Source organism: Lepidochelys kempii, chromosome 27 (genome assembly GCF_965140285.1).
Source record: "Lepidochelys kempii isolate rLepKem1 chromosome 27, rLepKem1.hap1, whole genome shotgun sequence".
Lineage (NCBI taxonomy): Eukaryota > Metazoa > Chordata > Testudines > Cheloniidae > Lepidochelys > Lepidochelys kempii.
The window spans coordinates 236,352-255,481 of record NC_136406.1 but is presented as its reverse complement, the minus strand read 5'-3'; positions in this window follow the sequence as shown (position 1 = coordinate 255,481).

Below are 19,130 nucleotides of genomic sequence, written 5' to 3'. Positions count from 1 at the left end.
GCTGCAGCGGCACAGGAGCTAGCAAACAGAGCTGTAAACAGGGGAGTTTGAGTGGGAGTTCTGTTGGAGGAGAAGGTATTTGTGTGTTTTTTTGTATTGGTAGTATCTGTATGTTTATTGGTTTGGCGGGGCTTTGTGCTTGGAGAGAAGCTGAGCCCTGATTAGGGGGCGGGGCTTCACTGACTAGGGGTCCTATAAAGGTAGCCACCAGTCAGGCAGCGGCAGACAGCTGCAGCGGCACAGGAGCTGGGAAACAGAGCTGTAAACAGGGGAGTTGGAGTGGGAGTTCTGTTGGAGAAGAAGGTATTTGTGTGTTTTTTTTGTATTGGTAGTATCTGTATGTGCAGAGGCTTGGAGGGGCTTTGTGCTGGGAGAGAAGCTGAGCCCTGATCAGGGGGCGGGGCTTCACTGACTAGGGGTCCTATAAAGGAAGCAGCCAGTCAGGCAGCGGCACAGGAGCTAGCAAACAGAGCTTTTAACAGGGGAGTTTGAGTGGGAGTTCTGTTGGAGGAGATGGTATTTGTGTGTTTGGTTTTGTATTGGTAGTATCTGTATGTGTATTGGTTTGGCGGGGCTTTGTGCTTGGAGAGAAGCTGAGCCCTGATTAGGGGGCGGGGCTTCACTGACTAGGGGTCCTATAAAGTTAGCAGCCAGTCAGGCAGCGGCACTGACAGCTGCAGCGGCACAGGAGCTAGCAAACAGAGCTGTAAAGAGGGTAGTTTGAGTGGGAGTTCTGTTGGAGGAGAAGGTATTTGTGTGTGTTTGGTTTTGTATTGGTAGTATCTGTATGTGTTGAGGTTTGGAGGGGCTTTGTGCTGGGAGAGAAGCTGAGCCCTGATTAGGGGGCGGGGCTTCACTGACTAGGGGTCCTATAAAGGTAGCAGCCAGTCAGGCAGCGGCACAGACAGCTGCAGCGGACCAGGAGCTAGCAAACAGAGCTCTAAACAGGGGAGTTTGAGTGGGAGTTCTGTTGGAGGAGAAGGTATTTGTGTGTGTTTGGTTTTGTATTGGTAGTATCTGTATGTGTAGAGGCTTGGAGGGGCTTTGTGCTGGGAGAGAAGCTGAGCCCTGATTAGGGGGCGGGGCTTCACTGACTAGGGGTCCTATAAAGGTACCAGCCAGTCAGGCAGCGGCACAGGAGCTAGCAAACAGACCTGTAAACAGGGCAGTTGGAGTGGGAGTTCTGTTGGAGGAGAAGGTATTTGTGTGTGTTTTTGTATTCGTATTATCTGTATGTGTAGAGGCTTGCAGGGGCTAGGTGCTGCGAGAGAAGCTGGGCCCTGATTAGGGGGCGGGGATTCACTGATTAGGGGTCCTAGAAAGGGAGCAGCCAGTCAGGCAGCGGCACAGACAGCTGCAGTGGCACAGGAGCTAGCAAACAGAGCTTTTAACAGGGGAGTTTGAGTGGGAGTTCTGTTGGAGGAGAAGGTATTTGTGTGGGTTTGGTTTTGCATTGGTAGTATCTGTATGTGCAGGGGCTTTGTGCTGGGAGAGAAGCTGAGCCCTGATTAGGGGGCGGGGCTTCACTGACTAGGGGTCCTATAAAGTTAGCAGCCAGTCAGGCAGCGGAACAGACAGCTGCAGTGGCACAGGAGCTAGGAAACAGCGCTGTAAACAGGGGAGTTTGAGTGGGAGTTCTGTTGGAGGAGAAGGTATTTGTGTGTGTTTTTGTATTGGTAGTATCTGTATGTGTATAGGTTTGAAGGGGCTTTGTGCTGGGAGAGAAGCTGAGCCCTGATTAGGGGGCGGGGCTTCACTGACTAGGGGTCCTATAAAGGTAGCAGCCAGTCAGGCAGCGGCACAGGAGCTAGCAAACAGAGCTGTAAACAGGGGAGTTTGAGTGGGAGTTCTGTTGGAGGAGAAGGTATTTGTGTGTTTTTTTGTATTGGTAGTATCTGTATGTGTAGAGGCTTGGAGGGGCTTTGTGCTGGGAGAGAAGCTGAGCCCTGATCATGGGGCGGGGCTTCACTGACTAGGGGTCCTATAAAGGTAGGAGCCAGTCAGGCAGCGGCACAGGAGCTAGCAAACAGAGCTTTTAACAGGGGAGTTTGAGTGGGAGTTCTGTTGGAGGAGATGGTATTTGTGTGTGTTTGGTTTTGTATTGGTAGTATCTGTATGTGTAGAGGCTTGGAGGGGCTTTGTGCTGGGAGAGAAGCTGAGCCCTGATTAGGGGGCGGGGCTTGACTGACTAGGGTTCCTATAAAGGTAGCAGCCAGTCAGGCAACGGAACAGACAGCTGCACTGGCACAGGAGCTAGCAAACAGAGCTGTAAACAGGGGAGTTTGAGTGGGAGTTCTGTTGGAGGAGATGGTATTTGTGTGTGTTTGGTTTTGTATTGGTAGTATCTGTATGTGTAGGGGCTTTGTGCTGGGAGAGAAGCTGAGCCCTGATTAGGGGGCGGGGCTTCAATGACTAGGGGTCCTATAAAGGTAGCAGCCAGTCAGGCAGCTTCACAAACAGCTGCAGCGGCACAGGAGCTAGCAAACAGAGCTGTAAACAGGGGAGTTTGAGTGGGAGTTCTGTTGGAGGAGATGGTATTTGTGTGTGTTTGGTTTTGTATTGGTAGTATCTGTATGTGTATTGGTTTGGCGGGGCTTTGTGCTTGGAGAGAAGCTGAGCCCTGATTAGGGGGCGGGGCTTCACTGACTAGGGGTCCTATAAAGTTAGCAGCCAGTCAGGCAGCGGCACTGACAGCTGCAGCGGCACAGGAGCTAGCAAACAGAGCTCTAAAGAGGGGAGTTTGAGTGGGAGTTCTGTTGGAGGAGAAGGTATTTTTGTGTGTGGTTTTGTATTGGTAGTATCTGTATGTGTAGAGGCTTGGAGGGGCTTTGTGCTGGGAGAGAAGCTGAGCCCTGATTAGGGGGCGGGGCTTCACTGACTAGGGGTCGTATAAAGGTAGCAGCCAGTCAGGCAGCGGCACAGACAGCTGCAGCGGCACAGGAGGTAGCAAACAGAGCTCTAAACAGGGGAGTTTGAGTGGGAGTTGTGTTGGAGGAGAAGGTATTTGTGTGTGTTTTTTTATTGGTAATATCTGTATGTGTAGAGGCTTGGAGGGGCTTTGTGCTGGGAGGGAAGCTGGGCCCTGATTAGGGGGCGGGGCTTCACTGATTAGGGGTCCTAGAAAGGGAGCAGCCAGTCAGGCAGCGGCACAGACAGCTGCAGTGGCACAGGAGCTAGCAAACAGAGCTGTAAACAGGGGAGTTTGAGTGGGAGTTCTGTTGGAGGAGATGGTATTTGTGTGTGTTTGGTTTTGCATTGGTAGTATCTGTATGTGTAGAGGCTTGGAGGGGCTTTGTGCTGGGAGAGAAGCTGAGCCCTGATTAGGGGGCGGGGCTTCACTGACTACGGGTCCTATAAAGGTAGCAGCCAGTCAGGCAGCGGCACAGACAGCTGCAGCGGCACAGGAGGTAGCAAACAGAGCTGTAAACAGGGGACTTTGAGTGGGAGTTCTGTTGGAGGAGAAGGTATTTGTGTGTGTTTGGTTTTGTATTGGTAGTATCTGTATGTGTAGAGGCTTGGAGGGGCTTTGTGCTGGGAGAGAAGCTGAGCCCTGATTAGGGGGCGGGGCTTCACTGACTAGGGGTCCTATAAAGGTAGGAGCCAGTCAGGCAGCGGCACAGGAGCTAGCAAACAGAGCTGTAAGCAGGGGAGTTTGAGTGGGAGTTCTGTTGGAGGAGAAGGTATTTGTGTGTCTTTGGTTTTGTATTGGTAGTATCTGTATGTGTAGGGGCTTTGTGCTGGGAGAGAAGCTGAGCCCTGATTAGGGGGCGGGGCTTCACTGACTAGGGTTCCTGTAAAGGTAGCAGCCAGTCAGGCAGCAGAACAGACAGCTGCAGTGGCACAGGAGCTAGCAAACAGAGCTCTAAACAGGGGAGTTTGAGTGGGAGTTGTGTTGGAGGAGAAGGTATTTGTGTGTGTTTTTGTATTGGTATTATCTGTATGTGTAGAGGCTTGGAGGGGCTTTGTGCTGGGAGAGAAGCTGGGCCCTGATTAGGGGGCGGGGCTTCACTGACTAGGGGTCCTAGAAAGGGAGCAGCCAGTCAGGCAGCGGCACAGACAGCTGCAGCGGCACAGGAGCTAGCAAACAGAGCTGTAAACAGGGGACTTTGAGTGGGAGTTCTGTTGGAGGAGAAGGTATTTGTGTGTGTTTTTGTATTGGTAGTATCTGTATGTGTATAGGTTTGAAGGGGCTTTGTGCTGGGAGAGAAGCTGAGCCCTGATTAGGGGGCGGGGCTTCACTGACTAGGGGTCCTATAAAGGTAGCAGCCAGTCAGGCAGCGGCACAGGAGCTAGCAAACAGAGCTGTAAACAGGGGAGTTTGAGTGGGAGTTCTGTTGGAGGAGAAGGTATTTGTGTGTTTTTTTGTATTGGTAGTATCTGTATGTGTAGAGGCTAGGAGGGGCTTTGTGCTGGGAGAGAAGCTGAGCCCTGATCAGGGGGCGGGGCTTCACTGACTAGGGGTCCTATAAAGGTAGGAGCCAGTCAGGCAGCGGCACAGGAGCTAGCAAACAGAGCTTTTAACAGGGGAGTTTGAGTGGGAGTTCTGTTGGAGGAGATGGTATTTGTGTGTGTTTGGTTTTGTATTGGTAGTATCTGTATGTGTAGGGGCTTTGTGCTGGGAGAGAAGCTGAGCCCTGATTAGGGGGCGGGGCTTCACTGACTAGGGGTCCTATAAAGGTAGCCACCAGTAAGGCAGCGGCAGACAGCTGCAGCGGCACAGGAGCTGGGAAACAGAGCTGTAAACAGGGGAGTTGGAGTGGGAGTTCTGTTGGAGGAGAAGGTATTTGTGTGTTTTTTTTTGTATTGGTAGTATCTGTATGTGTAGAGGCTTGGAGGGGCTTTGTGCTGGGAGAGAAGCTGAGCCCTGATCAGGGGGCGGGGCTTCACTGACTAGGGGTCCTATAAAGGAAGCAGCCAGTCAGGCAGCGGCACAGGAGCTAGCAAACAGAGCTTTTAACAGGGGAGTTTGAGTGGGAGTTCTGTTGGAGGAGATGGTATTTGTGTGTTTGGTTTTGTATTGGTAGTATCTGTATGTGTATTGGTTTGGCGGGGCTTTGTGCTTGGAGAGAAGCTGAGCCCTGATTAGGGGGCGGGGCTTCACTGACTAGGGGTCCTATAAAGTTAGCAGCCAGTCAGGCAGCGGCACTGACAGCTGCAGCGGCACAGGAGCTAGCAAACAGAGCTGTAAAGAGGGGAGTTTGAGTGGGAGTTCTGTTGGAGGAGAAGGTATTTGTGTGTGTTTGGTTTTGTATTGGTAGTATCTGTATGTGTTGAGGTTTGGAGGGGCTTTGTGCTGGGAGAGAAGCTGAGCCCTGATTAGGGGGCGGGGCTTCACTGACTAGGGGTCGTATAAAGGTAGCAGCCAGTCAGGCAGCGGCACAGACAGCTGCAGCGGCACAGGAGGTAGCAAACAGAGCTCTAAACAGGGGAGTTTGAGTGGGAGTTGTGTTGGAGGAGAAGGTATTTGTGTGTGTTTTTGTATTGGTAATATCTGTATGTGTAGAGGCTTGGAGGGGCTTTGTGCTGGGAGGGAAGCTGGGCCCTGATTAGGGGGCGGGGCTTCACTGATTAGGGGTCCTAGAAAGGGAGCAGCCAGTCAGGCAGCGGCACAGACAGCTGCAGTGGCACAGGAGCTAGCAAACAGAGCTGTAAAGAGGGTAGTTTGAGTGGGAGTTCTGTTGGAGGAGAAGGTATTTGTGTGTGTTTGGTTTTGTATTGGTAGTATCTGTATGTGTTGAGGTTTGGAGGGGCTTTGTGCTGGGAGAGAAGCTGAGCCCTGATTAGGGGGCGGGGCTTCACTGACTAGGGGTCCTATAAAGGTAGCAGCCAGTCAGGCAGCGGCACAGACAGCTGCAGCGGACCAGGAGCTAGCAAACAGAGCTCTAAACAGGGGAGTTTGAGTGGGAGTTCTGTTGGAGGAGAAGGTATTTGTGTGTGTTTGGTTTTGTATTGGTAGTATCTGTATGTGTAGAGGCTTGGAGGGGCTTTGTGCTGGGAGAGAAGCTGAGCCCTGATTAGGGGGCGGGGCTTCACTGACTAGGGGTCCTATAAAGGTACCAGCCAGTCAGGCAGCGGCACAGGAGCTAGCAAACAGACCTGTAAACAGGGCAGTTGGAGTGGGAGTTCTGTTGGAGGAGAAGGTATTTGTGTGTGTTTTTGTATTCGTATTATCTGTATGTGTAGAGGCTTGCAGGGGCTAGGTGCTGCGAGAGAAGCTGGGCCCTGATTAGGGGGCGGGGATTCACTGATTAGGGGTCCTAGAAAGGGAGCAGCCAGTCAGGCAGCGGCACAGACAGCTGCAGTGGCACAGGAGCTAGCAAACAGAGCTGTAAAGAGGGGAGTTGGAGTGGGAGTTCTGTTGGAGGAGAAGGTATTTGTGTGTGTTTGGTTTTGCATTGGTAGTATCTGTATGTGCAGGGGCTTTGTGCTGGGAGAGAAGCTGAGCCCTGATTAGGGGGCGGGGCTTCACTGACTAGGGGTCCTATAAAGTTAGCAGCCAGTCAGGCAGCGGCACAGACAGCTGCAGCGGCACAGGAGCTAGCAAACAGAGCTGTAAACAGGGGAGTTTGAGTGGGAGTTCTGTTGGAGGAGAAGGTATTTGTGTGTTTTTTTGTATTGGTAGTATCTGTATGTGTAGAGGCTTGGAGGGGCTTTGTGCTGGGAGAGAAGCTGAGCCCTGATCATCGGGCGGGGCTTCACTGACTAGGGGTCCTATAAAGGTAGGAGCCAGTCAGGCAGCGGCACAGGAGCTAGCAAACAGAGCTTTTAACAGGGGAGTTTGAGTGGGAGTTCTGTTGGAGGAGATGGTATTTGTGTGTGTTTGGTTTTGTATTGGTAGTATCTGTATGTGTAGAGGCTTGGAGGGGCTTTGTGCTGGGAGAGAAGCTGAGCCCTGATTAGGGGGCGGGGCTTGACTGACTAGGGTTCCTATAAAGGTAGCAGCCAGTCAGGCAACGGAACAGACAGCTGCACTGGCACAGGAGCTAGCAAACAGAGCTGTAAACAGGGGAGTTTGAGTGGGAGTTCTGTTGGAGGAGATGGTATTTGTGTGTGTTTGGTTTTGTATTGGTAGTATCTGTATGTGTAGGGGCTTTGTGCTGGGAGAGAAGCTGAGCCCTGATTAGGGGGCGGGGCTTCAATGACTAGGGGTCCTATAAAGGTAGCAGCCAGTCAGGCAGCTTCACAAACAGCTGCAGCGGCACAGGAGCTAGCAAACAGAGCTGTAAACAGGGGAGTTTGAGTGGGAGTTCTGTTGGAGGAGAAGGTATTTGTGTGTTTTTTTGTATTGGTAGTATCTGTATGTTTATTGGTTTGGCGGGGCTTTGTGCTTGGAGAGAAGCTGAGCCCTGATTAGGGGGCGGGGCTTCACTGACTAGGGGTCCTATAAAGGTAGCCACCAGTCAGGCAGCGGCAGACAGCTGCAGCGGCACAGGAGCTGGGAAACAGAGCTGTAAACAGGGGAGTTGGAGTGGGAGTTCTGTTGGAGGAGAAGGTATTTGTGTGTTTTTTTTGTATTGGTAGTATCTGTATGTGCAGAGGCTTGGAGGGGCTTTGTGCTGGGAGAGAAGCTGAGCCCTGATCAGGGGGCGGGGCTTCACTGACTAGGGGTCCTATAAAGGAAGCAGCCAGTCAGGCAGCGGCACAGGAGCTAGCAAACAGAGCTTTTAACAGGGGAGTTTGAGTGGGAGTTCTGTTGGAGGAGAAGGTATTTGTGTGTGTTTGGTTTTGTATTGGTAGTATATGTATGTGTAGAGGCTTGGAGGGGCTTTGTGCTGGGAGGGAAGCTGGGCCCTGATTAGGGGGCGGGGCTTCACTGATTAGGGGTCCTAGAAAGGGAGCAGCCAGTCAGGCAGCGGCACAGACAGCTGCAGTGGCACAGGAGCTAGCAAACAGAGCTGTAAAGAGGGTAGTTTGAGTGGGAGTTCTGTTGGAGGAGAAGGTATTTGTGTGTGTTTGGTTTTGTATTGGTAGTATCTGTATGTGTAGAGGCTTGGAGGGGCTTTGTGCTGGGAGAGAAGCTGAGCCCTGATTAGGGGGCGGGGCTTCACTGACTAGGGGTCCTATAAAGGTACCAGCCAGTCAGGCAGCGGCACAGGAGCTAGCAAACAGACCTGTAAACAGGGCAGTTGGAGTGGGAGTTCTGTTGGAGGAGAAGGTATTTGTGTGTGTTTTTGTATTCGTATTATCTGTATGTGTAGAGGCTTGCAGGGGCTAGGTGCTGCGAGAGAAGCTGGGCCCTGATTAGGGGGCGGGGATTCACTGATTAGGGGTCCTAGAAAGGGAGCAGCCAGTCAGGCAGCGGCACAGACAGCTGCAGTGGCACAGGAGCTAGCAAACAGAGCTGTAAAGAGGGGAGTTGGAGTGGGAGTTCTGTTGGAGGAGAAGGTATTTGTGTGTGTTTGGTTTTGCATTGGTAGTATCTGTATGTGCAGGGGCTTTGTGCTGGGAGAGAAGCTGAGCCCTGATTAGGGGGCGGGGCTTCACTGACTAGGGGTCCTATAAAGTTAGCAGCCAGTCAGGCAGCGGAACAGACAGCTGCAGTGGCACAGGAGCTAGGAAACAGCGCTGTAAACAGGGGAGTTGGAGTGGGAGTTCTGTTGGAGTAGAAGGTATTTGTGTGTGTTTTTGTATTGGTAGTATCTGTATGTGTATAGGTTTGAAGGGGCTTTGTGCTGGGAGAGAAGCTGAGCCCTGATTAGGGGGCGGGGCTTCACTGACTAGGGGTCCTATAAAGGTAGCAGCCAGTCAGGCAGCGGCACAGGAGCTAGCAAACAGAGCTGTAAACAGGGGAGTTTGAGTGGGAGTTCTGTTGGAGGAGAAGGTATTTGTGTGTTTTTTTGTATTGGTAGTATCTGTATGTGTAGAGGCTTGGAGGGGCTTTGTGCTGGGAGAGAAGCTGAGCCCTGATCATGGGGCGGGGCTTCACTGACTAGGGGTCCTATAAAGGTAGGAGCCAGTCAGGCAGCGGCACAGGAGCTAGCAAACAGAGCTTTTAACAGGGGAGTTTGAGTGGGAGTTCTGTTGGAGGAGATGGTATTTGTGTGTGTTTGGTTTTGTATTGGTAGTATCTGTATGTGTAGGGGCTTTGTGCTGGGAGAGAAGCTGAGCCCTGATTAGGGGGCGGGGCTTCAATGACTAGGGGTCCTATAAAGGTAGCAGCCAGTCAGGGAGCTTCACAAACAGCTGCAGCGGCACAGGAGCTAGCAAACAGAGCTGTAAACAGGGGAGTTTGAGTGGGAGTTCTGTTGGAGGAGAAGGTATTTGTGTGTTTTTTTGTATTGGTAGTATCTGTATGTTTATTGGTTTGGCGGGGCTTTGTGCTTGGAGAGAAGCTGAGCCCTGATTAGGGGGCGGGGCTTCACTGACTAGGGGTCCTATAAAGGTAGCCACCAGTCAGGCAGCGGCAGACAGCTGCAGCGGCACAGGAGCTGGGAAACAGAGCTGTAAACAGGGGAGTTGGAGTGGGAGTTCTGTTGGAGGAGAAGGTATTTGTGTGTTTTTTTTGTATTGGTAGTATCTGTATGTGTAGAGGCTTGGAGGGGCTTTGTGCTGGGAGAGAAGCTGAGCCCTGATTAGGGGGCGGGGCTTCACTGACTAGGGGTCCTATAAAGGAAGCAGCCAGTCAGGCAGCGGCACAGGAGCTAGCAAACAGAGCTGTAAACAGGGGAGTTTGAGTGGGAGTTCCGTTGGAGGAGAAGGTATTTGTGTGTTTTTTTGTATTGGTAGTATCTGTATGTGTAGAGGCTTGGAGGGGCTTTGTGCTGGGAGAGAAGCTGAGCCCTGATCAGGGGGCGGGGCTTCACTGACTAGGGGTCCTATAAAGGTAGGAGCCAGTCAGGCAGCGGCACAGGAGCTAGCAAACAGAGCTTTTAACAGGGGAGTTTGAGTGGGAGTTCTGTTGGAGGAGATGGTATTTGTGTGTGTTTGGTTTTGTATTGGTAGTATCTGTATGTGTATTGGTTTGGCGGGGCTTTGTGCTTGGAGAGAAGCTGAGCCCTGATTAGGGGGCGGGGCTTCACTGACTAGGGGTCCTATAAAGTTAGCAGCCAGTCAGGCAGCGGCACTGACAGCTGCAGCGGCACAGGAGCTAGCAAACAGAGCTGTAAAGAGGGGAGTTTGAGTGGGAGTTCTGTTGGAGGAGAAGGTATTTTTGTGTGTGTGGTTTTGTATTGGTAGTATCTGTATGTGTAGAGGCTTGGAGGGGCTTTGTGCTGGGAGAGAAGCTGAGCCCTGATTAGGGGGCGGGGCTTCACTGACTAGGGGTCGTATAAAGGTAGCAGCCAGTCAGGCAGCGGCACAGACAGCTGCAGTGGCACAGGAGCTAGCAAACAGAGCTGTAAAGAGGGTAGTTTGAGTGGGAGTTCTGTTGGAGGAGAAGGTATTTGTGTGTGTTTGGTTTTGTATTGGTAGTATCTGTATGTGTAGGGGCTTTGTGCTGGGAGAGAAGCTGAGCCCTTATTAGGGGACGGGGCTTCCCTGACTAGGGGTCCTATAAAGGTAGCAGCCAGTCAGGCAGCGGCACAGGAGCTAGCAAACAGAGCTGTAAACAGGGGAGTTTGAGTGGGAGTTCTGTTGGAGGAGATGGTATTTGTGTGTGTTTGGTTTTGCATTGGTAGTATCTGTATGTGTAGAGGCTTGGAGGGGCTTTGTGCTGGGAGAGAAGCTGAGCCCTGATTAGGGGGCGGGGCTTCACTGACTACGGGTCCTATAAAGGTAGCAGCCAGTCAGGCAGCGGCACAGACAGCTGCAGCGGCACAGGAGGTAGCAAACAGAGCTGTAAACAGGGGACTTTGAGTGGGAGTTCTGTTGGAGGAGAAGGTATTTGTGTGTGTTTGGTTTTGTATTGGTAGTATCTGTATGTGTTGAGGCTTGGAGGGGCTTTGTGCTGGGAGAGAAGCTGAGCCCTGATTAGGGGGCGGGGCTTCACTGACTAGGGGTCCTATAAAGGTAGCAGCCAGTCAGGCAGCGGCACAGACAGCTGCAGCGGACCAGGAGCTAGCAAACAGAGCTCTAAACAGGGGAGTTTGAGTGGGAGTTCTGTTGGAGGAGAAGGTATTTGTGTGTGTTTGGTTTTGTATTGGTAGTATCTGTATGTGTAGAGGCTTGGAGGGGCTTTGTGCTGGGAGAGAAGCTGAGCCCTGATTAGGGGGCGGGGCTTCACTGACTTGGGGTCCTATAAAGGTACCAGCCAGTGAGGCAGCGGCACAGGAGCTAGCAAACAGACCTGTAAACAGGGCAGTTTGAGTGGGAGTTCTGTTGGAGGAGAAGGTATTTGTGTGTCTTTGGTTTTGTATTGGTAGTATCTGTATGTGTAGGGGCTTTGTGCTGGGAGAGAAGCTGAGCCCTGATTAGGGGGCGGGGCTTCACTGACTAGGGTTCCTGTAAAGGTAGCAGCCAGTCAGGCAGCGGAACAGACAGCTGCAGTGGCACAGGAGCTAGCAAACAGAGCTTTAAACAGGGGAGTTTGAGTGGGAGTTCTGTTGGAGGAGAAGGTATTTGTGTGTGTTTGGTTTTGCATTGGTAGTATCTGTATGTGTAGAGGCTTGGAGGGGCTTTGTGCTGGGAGAGAAGCTGAGCCCTGATTAGGGGGCGGGGCTTCACTGACTACGGGTCCTATAAAGGTAGCAGCCAGTCAGGCAGCGGCACAGACAGCTGCAGCGGCACAGGAGGTAGCAAACAGAGCTCTAAACAGGGGACTTTGAGTGGGAGTTCTGTTGGAGGAGAAGGTATTTGTGTGTGTTTGGTTTTGTATTGGTAGTATCTGTATGTGTTGAGGTTTGGAGGGGCTTTGTGCTGGGAGAGAAGCTGAGCCCTGATTAGGGGGCGGGGCTTCACTGACTAGGGGTCCTATAAAGGTAGCAGCCAGTCAGGCAGCGGCACAGACAGCTGCAGCGGCACAGGAGCTAGCAAACAGACCTGTAAACAGGGCAGTTTGAGTGGGAGTTCTGTTGGAGGAGAAGGTATTTGTGTGTGTTTTTGTATTCGTATTATCTGTATGTGTAGAGGCTTGCAGGGGCTAGGTGCTGCGAGAGAAGCTGGGCCCTGATTAGGGGGCGGGGCTTCACTGATTAGGGGTCCTAATAAGGTACCAGCCAGTCAGGCAGTGGCACAGGAGCTAGCAAACAGAGCTGTAAAGAGGGGAGTTTGAGTGGGAGTTCTGTTGGAGGAGAAGGTATTTGTGTGTGTGTTTGTTTTCGCATTGGTAGTATCTGTATGTGCAGGGGCTTTGTGCTGGGAGAGAAGCTGAGCCCTGATTAGGGGGCGGGGCTTCACTGACTAGGGGTCCAATAAAGCTAGCAGCCAGTCAGGCAGCGCAACAGGAGCTAGCAAACAGAGCTGTAAACAGCGGAGTTTGAGTTGGAGTTCTGTTGGAGTAGATGGTATTTGTGTTTGGTTTTTTATTGGTAGTATCTGTATGTGTAGGGTTTTGGCGGGGCTTTGTGCTTGGAGAGAAGCTGAACCATGATTAGGGGGCGGGGCTTCACTGACTAGGGGTCCTATAAAGGTAGCAGCCAGTCAGGCAGCGGCACAGGAGCTAGCAAACAGAGCTGTAAACAGGGGAGTTTGAGTGGGAGTTCTGTTGGAGGAGATGGTATTTGTGTGTGTTTGGTTTTTTATTGGTAGTATCTGTATGTGTAGGGGTTTGGCGGGGCTTTGTGCTTGGAGAGAAGCTGAACCTTGATTAGGGGGCGGGGCTTCACTGTCTAGGGGTCCTATAAAGGTAGCAGACAGTCAGGCAGTGGCACAGACAGCTGCAGCGGCACAGGAGCTAGCAAACAGAGCTGTAAACAGGGGAGTTTGAGTGGGAGTTCTGTTGGAGGAGAAGGTATTTGTGTGTGTTTGGTTTTGTATTGGTAGTATCTGTATGTGTACGGGCTTTGTGCTGGGAGAGAAGCTGAGCCCTGATTAGGGGGCGGGGCTTCACTGACTAGCGGTCCTATAAAGGTAGCAGCCAGTCAGGCAGCGGCACAGGAGCTAGCAAACAGAGCTGTAAACAGAGCTGTAAACAGGGGAGTTTGAGTGGGAGTTCTGTTGGAGGAGATGGTATTTGTGTGTGTTTGGTTTTGTATTGGTAGTATCTGTATGTGTAGGGGTTTGGCGGGGCTTTGTGCTTGGAGAGAAGCTGAGCCCTGATTAGGGGGCGGGGCTTCACTGACTAGGGGTCCTATAAAGGTAGCAGCCAGTCAGGCAGCGGCACAGGAGCTCGCAAACAGAGCTGTAAACAGGGGAGTTTGAGTGGGAGTTCTGTTGAAGGAGAAGGTATTTGTGTGTGTTTGGTTTTGTATTGTCAGTATCTGTATGTGCAGGGGCTTTGTGCTGGGAGAGAAGCTGAGCCCTGATTAGGGGGCGGGACTTCCCTGACTAGGGGTCCTATAAAGGTAGCAGCCAGTCAGGCAGCGGCACAGGAGCTCGCAAACAGAGCTGTAAACAGGGGAGTTTGAGTGGGAGTTCTGTTGAAGGAGAAGGTATTTGTGTGTGTTTGGTTTCGCATTGGTAGTATCTGTATGTGTAGAGGCTTGGAGGTGCTTTGTGCTGGGAGAGAAGCTGAGCCCTGACTAGGGGGCGGGGCTTCACTGACTACGGGTCCTATAAAGGTAGCAGCCAGTCAGGCAGCGGCACAGACAGCTGCAGTGGCACAGGAGGTAGCAAACAGAGCTCTAAACAGGGGAGTTTGAGTGGGAGTTCTGTTGGAGGAGAACGTATTTGTGTGTGTTTGGTTTTGTAGTGGTAGTATCTGTATGTGTAGAGGCTTGGAGGGGCTTTGTGCTGGGAGAGAAGCTGAGCCCTGATTAGGGGGCGGGGCTTCACTGACTAGGGGTCCTATAAAGGTACCAGCCAGTCAGGCAGCGGCACAGGAGCTAGCAAACAGGCCTGTAAACACGGGAGTTTGAGTGGGAGTCCTGTTGGAGGAGAAGGTATTTGTGTGTGTTTTTGTATTGGTATTATCTGTATGTGTAGAGGCTTGGAGGGGCTTTGTGCTGGGAGAGAAGCTGGGCCCTGATTAGGGGGCGGGGCTTCACTGACTAGGTGTCCTATAAAGGGAGCAGCCAGTCAGGCAGCGGCACAGGAGCTAGCAAACAGAGCTGTAAACAGGGGAGTTTGAGTGGGAGTTCTGTTGGAGGAGAACGTATTTGTGTGTGTTTTGTTTTGTATTGGTAGTATCTGTATGTGTCGGGGTTTGGCGGGGCTTTGTGCTGGGAGAGAAGCTGAGCCCTGATTAGGGGGCGAGGCTGCACTGACTAGGGGTCCTATAAAGGTAGCAGCCAGTCAGGCAGCGGAACAGACAGCTGCAGTGGCACAGGAGCTGGCAAACAGAGCTGTAAAGAGGGGAGTTTGAGTGGGAGTTCTGTTGGAGGAGAAGGTATTTGTGTGTGTTTGGTTTTGTATTGGTCGTATCTGTATGTGTAGAGGCTTGGAGGGGCTTTGTGCTGGGAGAGAAGCTGAGCCCTGATTAGGGGGCGGGGCTTCACTGACTAGGGGTCCTATAAAGGTACCAGCCAGTGAGGCAGCGGCACAGGAGCTAGCAAACAGACCTGTAAACAGGGCAGTTTGAGTGGGAGTTCTGTTGGAGGAGAAGGTATTTGTGTGTGTTTGGTTTTGTATTGTCAGTATCTGTATGTGCAGGGGCTTTGTGCTGGGAGAGAAGCTGAGCCCTGATTAGGGGGCGGGGCTTCCCTGACGAGGGGTCCTATAAAGGTAGCAGTCAGTCAGGCAGCGGCACAGGAGCTAGCAAACAGAGCTGTAAACAGGGGAGTTTGAGTGGGAGTTCTGTTGGAGGAGAAGGTATTTGTGTGTGTTTGCTTTTGTATTGTCAGTATCTGTATGTGCAGGGGCTTTGTGCTGGGAGAGAAGCTGAGCCCTGATTAGGGGGCGGGGCTTCACTGACTAGGGGTCCTATAAAGGTAGCAGCCAGTCAGGCAGCGGCACAGGAGCTAGCAAACAGAGCTGTGAACAGCGGAGTTTGAGTGGGAGTTCTGTTGGAGGAGAAGGTATTTGTGTGTTTTTTTGTATTGGTAGTATCTGTATATGTAGAGGCTTGGAGGGGCTTTGTGCTGGGAGAGAAGCTGAGCCCTGATCAGGGGGCGGGGCTTCACTGACTAGGGGTCCTATAAAGGTAGCAGCCAGTCAGGCAGCGGCACAGGAGCTAGCAAACAGAGCTGTAAACACGGGAGTTTGAGTGGGAGTTCTGTTGGAGGAAAAGGTATTTGTGTGTGTTTGGTTTTGTATTGGTAGTATCTGTATGTGTAGGGGCTTTGTGCTGGGAGAGAAGCTGAGCCCCGATTAGGGGGCGGGGCTTCACTGACTAGGTGTCCTATAAAGGTAGCAGCCAGTCAGGCAGCGGCTAAGACAGCTGCAGCGGCACAGGAGCTAGCAAACAGACCTGTAAGCAGGGGAGTTTGAGTGGGAGTTCTGTTGGAGGAGAAGGTATTTGTGTGTGTTCGGTTTTGTATTGGTAGTATCTGCATGTGTAGAGGCTTGGAGGGGCTAGGTGCTGCGAGAGAAGCTGAGCCCTGATTAGGGGGCGGGGCTTCACTGACTAGGGGTCCTATAAAGGTAGCAGCCAGTCAGGCAGCGGAACAGACAGCTGCAGTGGCACAGGAGCTGGCAAACAGAGCTGTAAAGAGGGGAGTTTGAGTGGGAGTTCTGTTGGAGGAGAAGGTATTTGTGTGTGTTTGGTTTTGTATTGGTCGTATCTGTATGTGTAGAGGCTTGGAGGGGCTTTGTGCTGGGAGAGAAGCTGAGCCCTGATTAGGGGGCGGGGCTTCACTGACTAGGGGTCCTATAAAGGTACCAGCCAGTGAGGCAGCGGCACAGGAGCTAGCAAACAGACCTGTAAACAGGGCAGTTTGAGTGGGAGTTCTGTTGGAGGAGAAGGTATTTGTGTGTGTTTGGTTTTGTATTGTCAGTATCTGTATGTGCAGGGGCTTTGTGCTGGGAGAGAAGCTGAGCCCTGATTAGGGGGCGGGGCTTCCCTGACGAGGGGTCCTATAAAGGTAGCAGTCAGTCAGGCAGCGGCACAGGAGCTAGCAAACAGAGCTGTAAACAGGGGAGTTTGAGTGGGAGTTCTGTTGGAGGAGAAGGTATTTGTGTGTGTTTGCTTTTGTATTGTCAGTATCTGTATGTGCAGGGGCTTTGTGCTGGGAGAGAAGCTGAGCCCTGATTAGGGGGCGGGGCTTCACTGACTAGGGGTCCTATAAAGGTAGCAGCCAGTCAGGCAGCGGCACAGGAGCTAGCAAACAGAGCTGTGAACAGCGGAGTTTGAGTGGGAGTTCTGTTGGAGGAGAAGGTATTTGTGTGTTTTTTTGTATTGGTAGTATCTGTATATGTAGAGGCTTGGAGGGGCTTTGTGCTGGGAGAGAAGCTGAGCCCTGATCAGGGGGCGGGGCTTCACTGACTAGGGGTCCTATAAAGGTAGCAGCCAGTCAGGCAGCGGCACAGGAGCTAGCAAACAGAGCTGTAAACACGGGAGTTTGAGTGGGAGTTCTGTTGGAGGAAAAGGTATTTGTGTGTGTTTGGTTTTGTATTTCTAGTATCTGTATGTGTAGGGGCTTTGTGCTGGGAGAGAAGCTGAGCCCCGATTAGGGGGCGGGGCTTCACTGACTAGGTGTCCTATAAAGGTAGCAGCCAGTCAGGCAGCGGCTAAGACAGCTGCAGCGGCACAGGAGCTAGCAAACAGACCTGTAAGCAGGGGAGTTTGAGTGGGAGTTCTGTTGGAGGAGAAGGTATTTGTGTGTGTTTTTGTATTGGTAGTATCTGCATGTGTAGAGGCTTGGAGGGGCTAGGTGCTGCGAGAGAAGCTGAGCCCTGATTAGGGGGCGGGGCTTCCCTGACTAGGGGTCCTATAAAGGTAGCAGCCAGTCAGGCAGCGGCACAGGAGCTAGCAAACAGAGCTGTAAACAGGGGAGTTTGAGTGGGAGTTCTGTTGGAGGAGAAGGTATTTGTGTGTTTTTTTGTATTGGTAGTATATGTATGTGTAGAGGCTTGGAGGGGCTTTGTGCTGGGAGAGAAGCTGAGCCCTGATTAGGGGGCGGGGCTTCACTGACTAGGGGTCCTATAAAGGTAGCAGCCAGTCAGGCATCGGCAAACAGCTGCAGCGGCACAGGAGCTAGCAAACAGAGCTGTGAACAGGGGAGTTTGAGTGGGAGTTCTGTTGGAGGAGAAGGTATTTGTGTGTGTTCGGTTTTGTATTGGTAGTATCAGTATGTGTAGAGGCTTGGAGGGGCTTTGTGCTGGGAGAGAAGCTGAGCCCTGATTAGGGGGCGGGGCTTCACTGACTAGGGGTCCTATAAAGGTAGGAGCCAGTCAGGCAGCGGCACAGGAGCTAGCAAACAGAGCTGTAAGCAGGGGAGTTTGAGTGGGAGTTCTGTTGGAGGAGAAGGTATTTGTGTTTGTTTTTTGTATTGGTAGTATCTGTATGTGTAGAGGTTCGAAGGGGCTTTGTGCTGGGAGAGAAGCTGAGCCCTGATTAGGGGGCGGGGCTTCACTGACTAGGTGTCCTATAAAGGTAGCAGCCAGTCAGGCAGCGGCACAGACAGCTGCAGCGGCACAGGAGGCAGCAAACAGACCTCTAAACAGGGGAGTTTGAGTGGGAGTTCTGTTGGAGGAGAAGGTATTTGTGTGTGTTTGGTTTTGTATTGGTAGTATCCGTATGTGTAGAGGCTTGGAGGGGCTTTGTGCTGGGAGAGAAGCTGAGCCCTGATTAGGGGGCGGGGCTTCCCTGACTAGGGGTCCTATAAAGGTAGCAGCCAGTCAGGCAGCGGCACAGGAGCTAGCAAACAGAGCTGTGAACAGCGGAGTTTGAGTGGGAGTTCTGTTGGAGGAGAAGGTATTTGTGTGTTTTTTTGTATTGGTAGTATCTGTATATGTAGAGGCTTGGAGGGGCTTTGTGCTGGGAGAGAAGCTGAGCCCTGATCAGGGGGCGGGGCTTCACTGACTAGGGGTCCTATAAAGGTAGCAGCCAGTCAGGCAGCGTCACAGGAGCTAGCAAACAGAGCTGTAAACAGGGGAGTTTGAGTGGGAGTTCTGTTGGAGGAAAAGGTATTTGTGTGTGTTTGGTTTTGTATTGGTAGTATCTGTATGTGTAGGGGCTTTGTGCTGGGAGAGAAGCTGAGCCCCGATTAGGGGGCGGGGCTTCACTGACTAGGTGTCCTATAAAGGTAGCAGCCAGTCACGCAGCGGCTAAGACAGCTGCAGCGGCACAGGAGCTAGCAAACAGACCTGTAAGCAGGGGAGTTTGAGAGGGAGTTCTGTTGGAGGAGAAGGTATTTGTGTGTGTTTTTGTATTGGTAGGATCTGCATGTGTAGAGGCTTGGAGGGGCTAGGTGCTGCGAGAGAAGCTGAGCCCTGATTAGGGGGCGGGGCTTCACTGACTAGGGGTCCTACAAAGGTAGCAGCCAGTCAGGCAGCGGCACAGGAGCTAGCAAACAGAGCTGTAAACAGGGGAGTTTGAGTGGGAGTTCTGTTGGAGGAGAAGGTATTTGTGTGTGTTTTTGTATTGGTAGTATCTGTATGTGTAGAGGTTTGAAGGGGCTTTGTGCTGGGAGAGAAGCTGGGCCCTGATTAGGGGGCGGGGCTTCCCTGACTAGGGGTCCTATAAAGGTAGCAGCCAGTCAGGCAGCGGCACAGGAGCTAGCAAACAGAGCTGTAAACAGGGGAGTTTGAGTGGGAGTTCTGTTGGAGGAGAAGTTATTTGTGTGTTTTTTTGTATTGGTAGTATCTGTATGTGTAGAGGCTTGGAGGGGCTTTGTGCTGGGAGAGAAGCTGAGCCCTGATTAGGGGGCGGGGCTTCACTGACTAGGGTTCCTGTAAAGGTAGCAGCCAGTCAGGCAGCGGAACAGACAGCTGCAGTGGCACAGGAGCTAGCAAACAGAGCTTTAAACAGGGGAGTTTGAGTGGGAGTTCTGTTGGAGGAGAAGGTATTTGTGTGTGTTTGGTTTTGCATTGGTAGTATCTGTATGTGTAGAGGCTTGGAGGGGCTTTGTGCTGGGAGAGAAGCTGAGCCCTGATTAGGGGGCGGGGCTTCACTGACTACGGGTCCTATAAAGGTAGCAGCCAGTCAGGCAGCGGCACAGACAGCTGCAGCGGCACAGGAGGTAGCAAACAGAGCTCTAAACAGGGGAGTTTGAGTG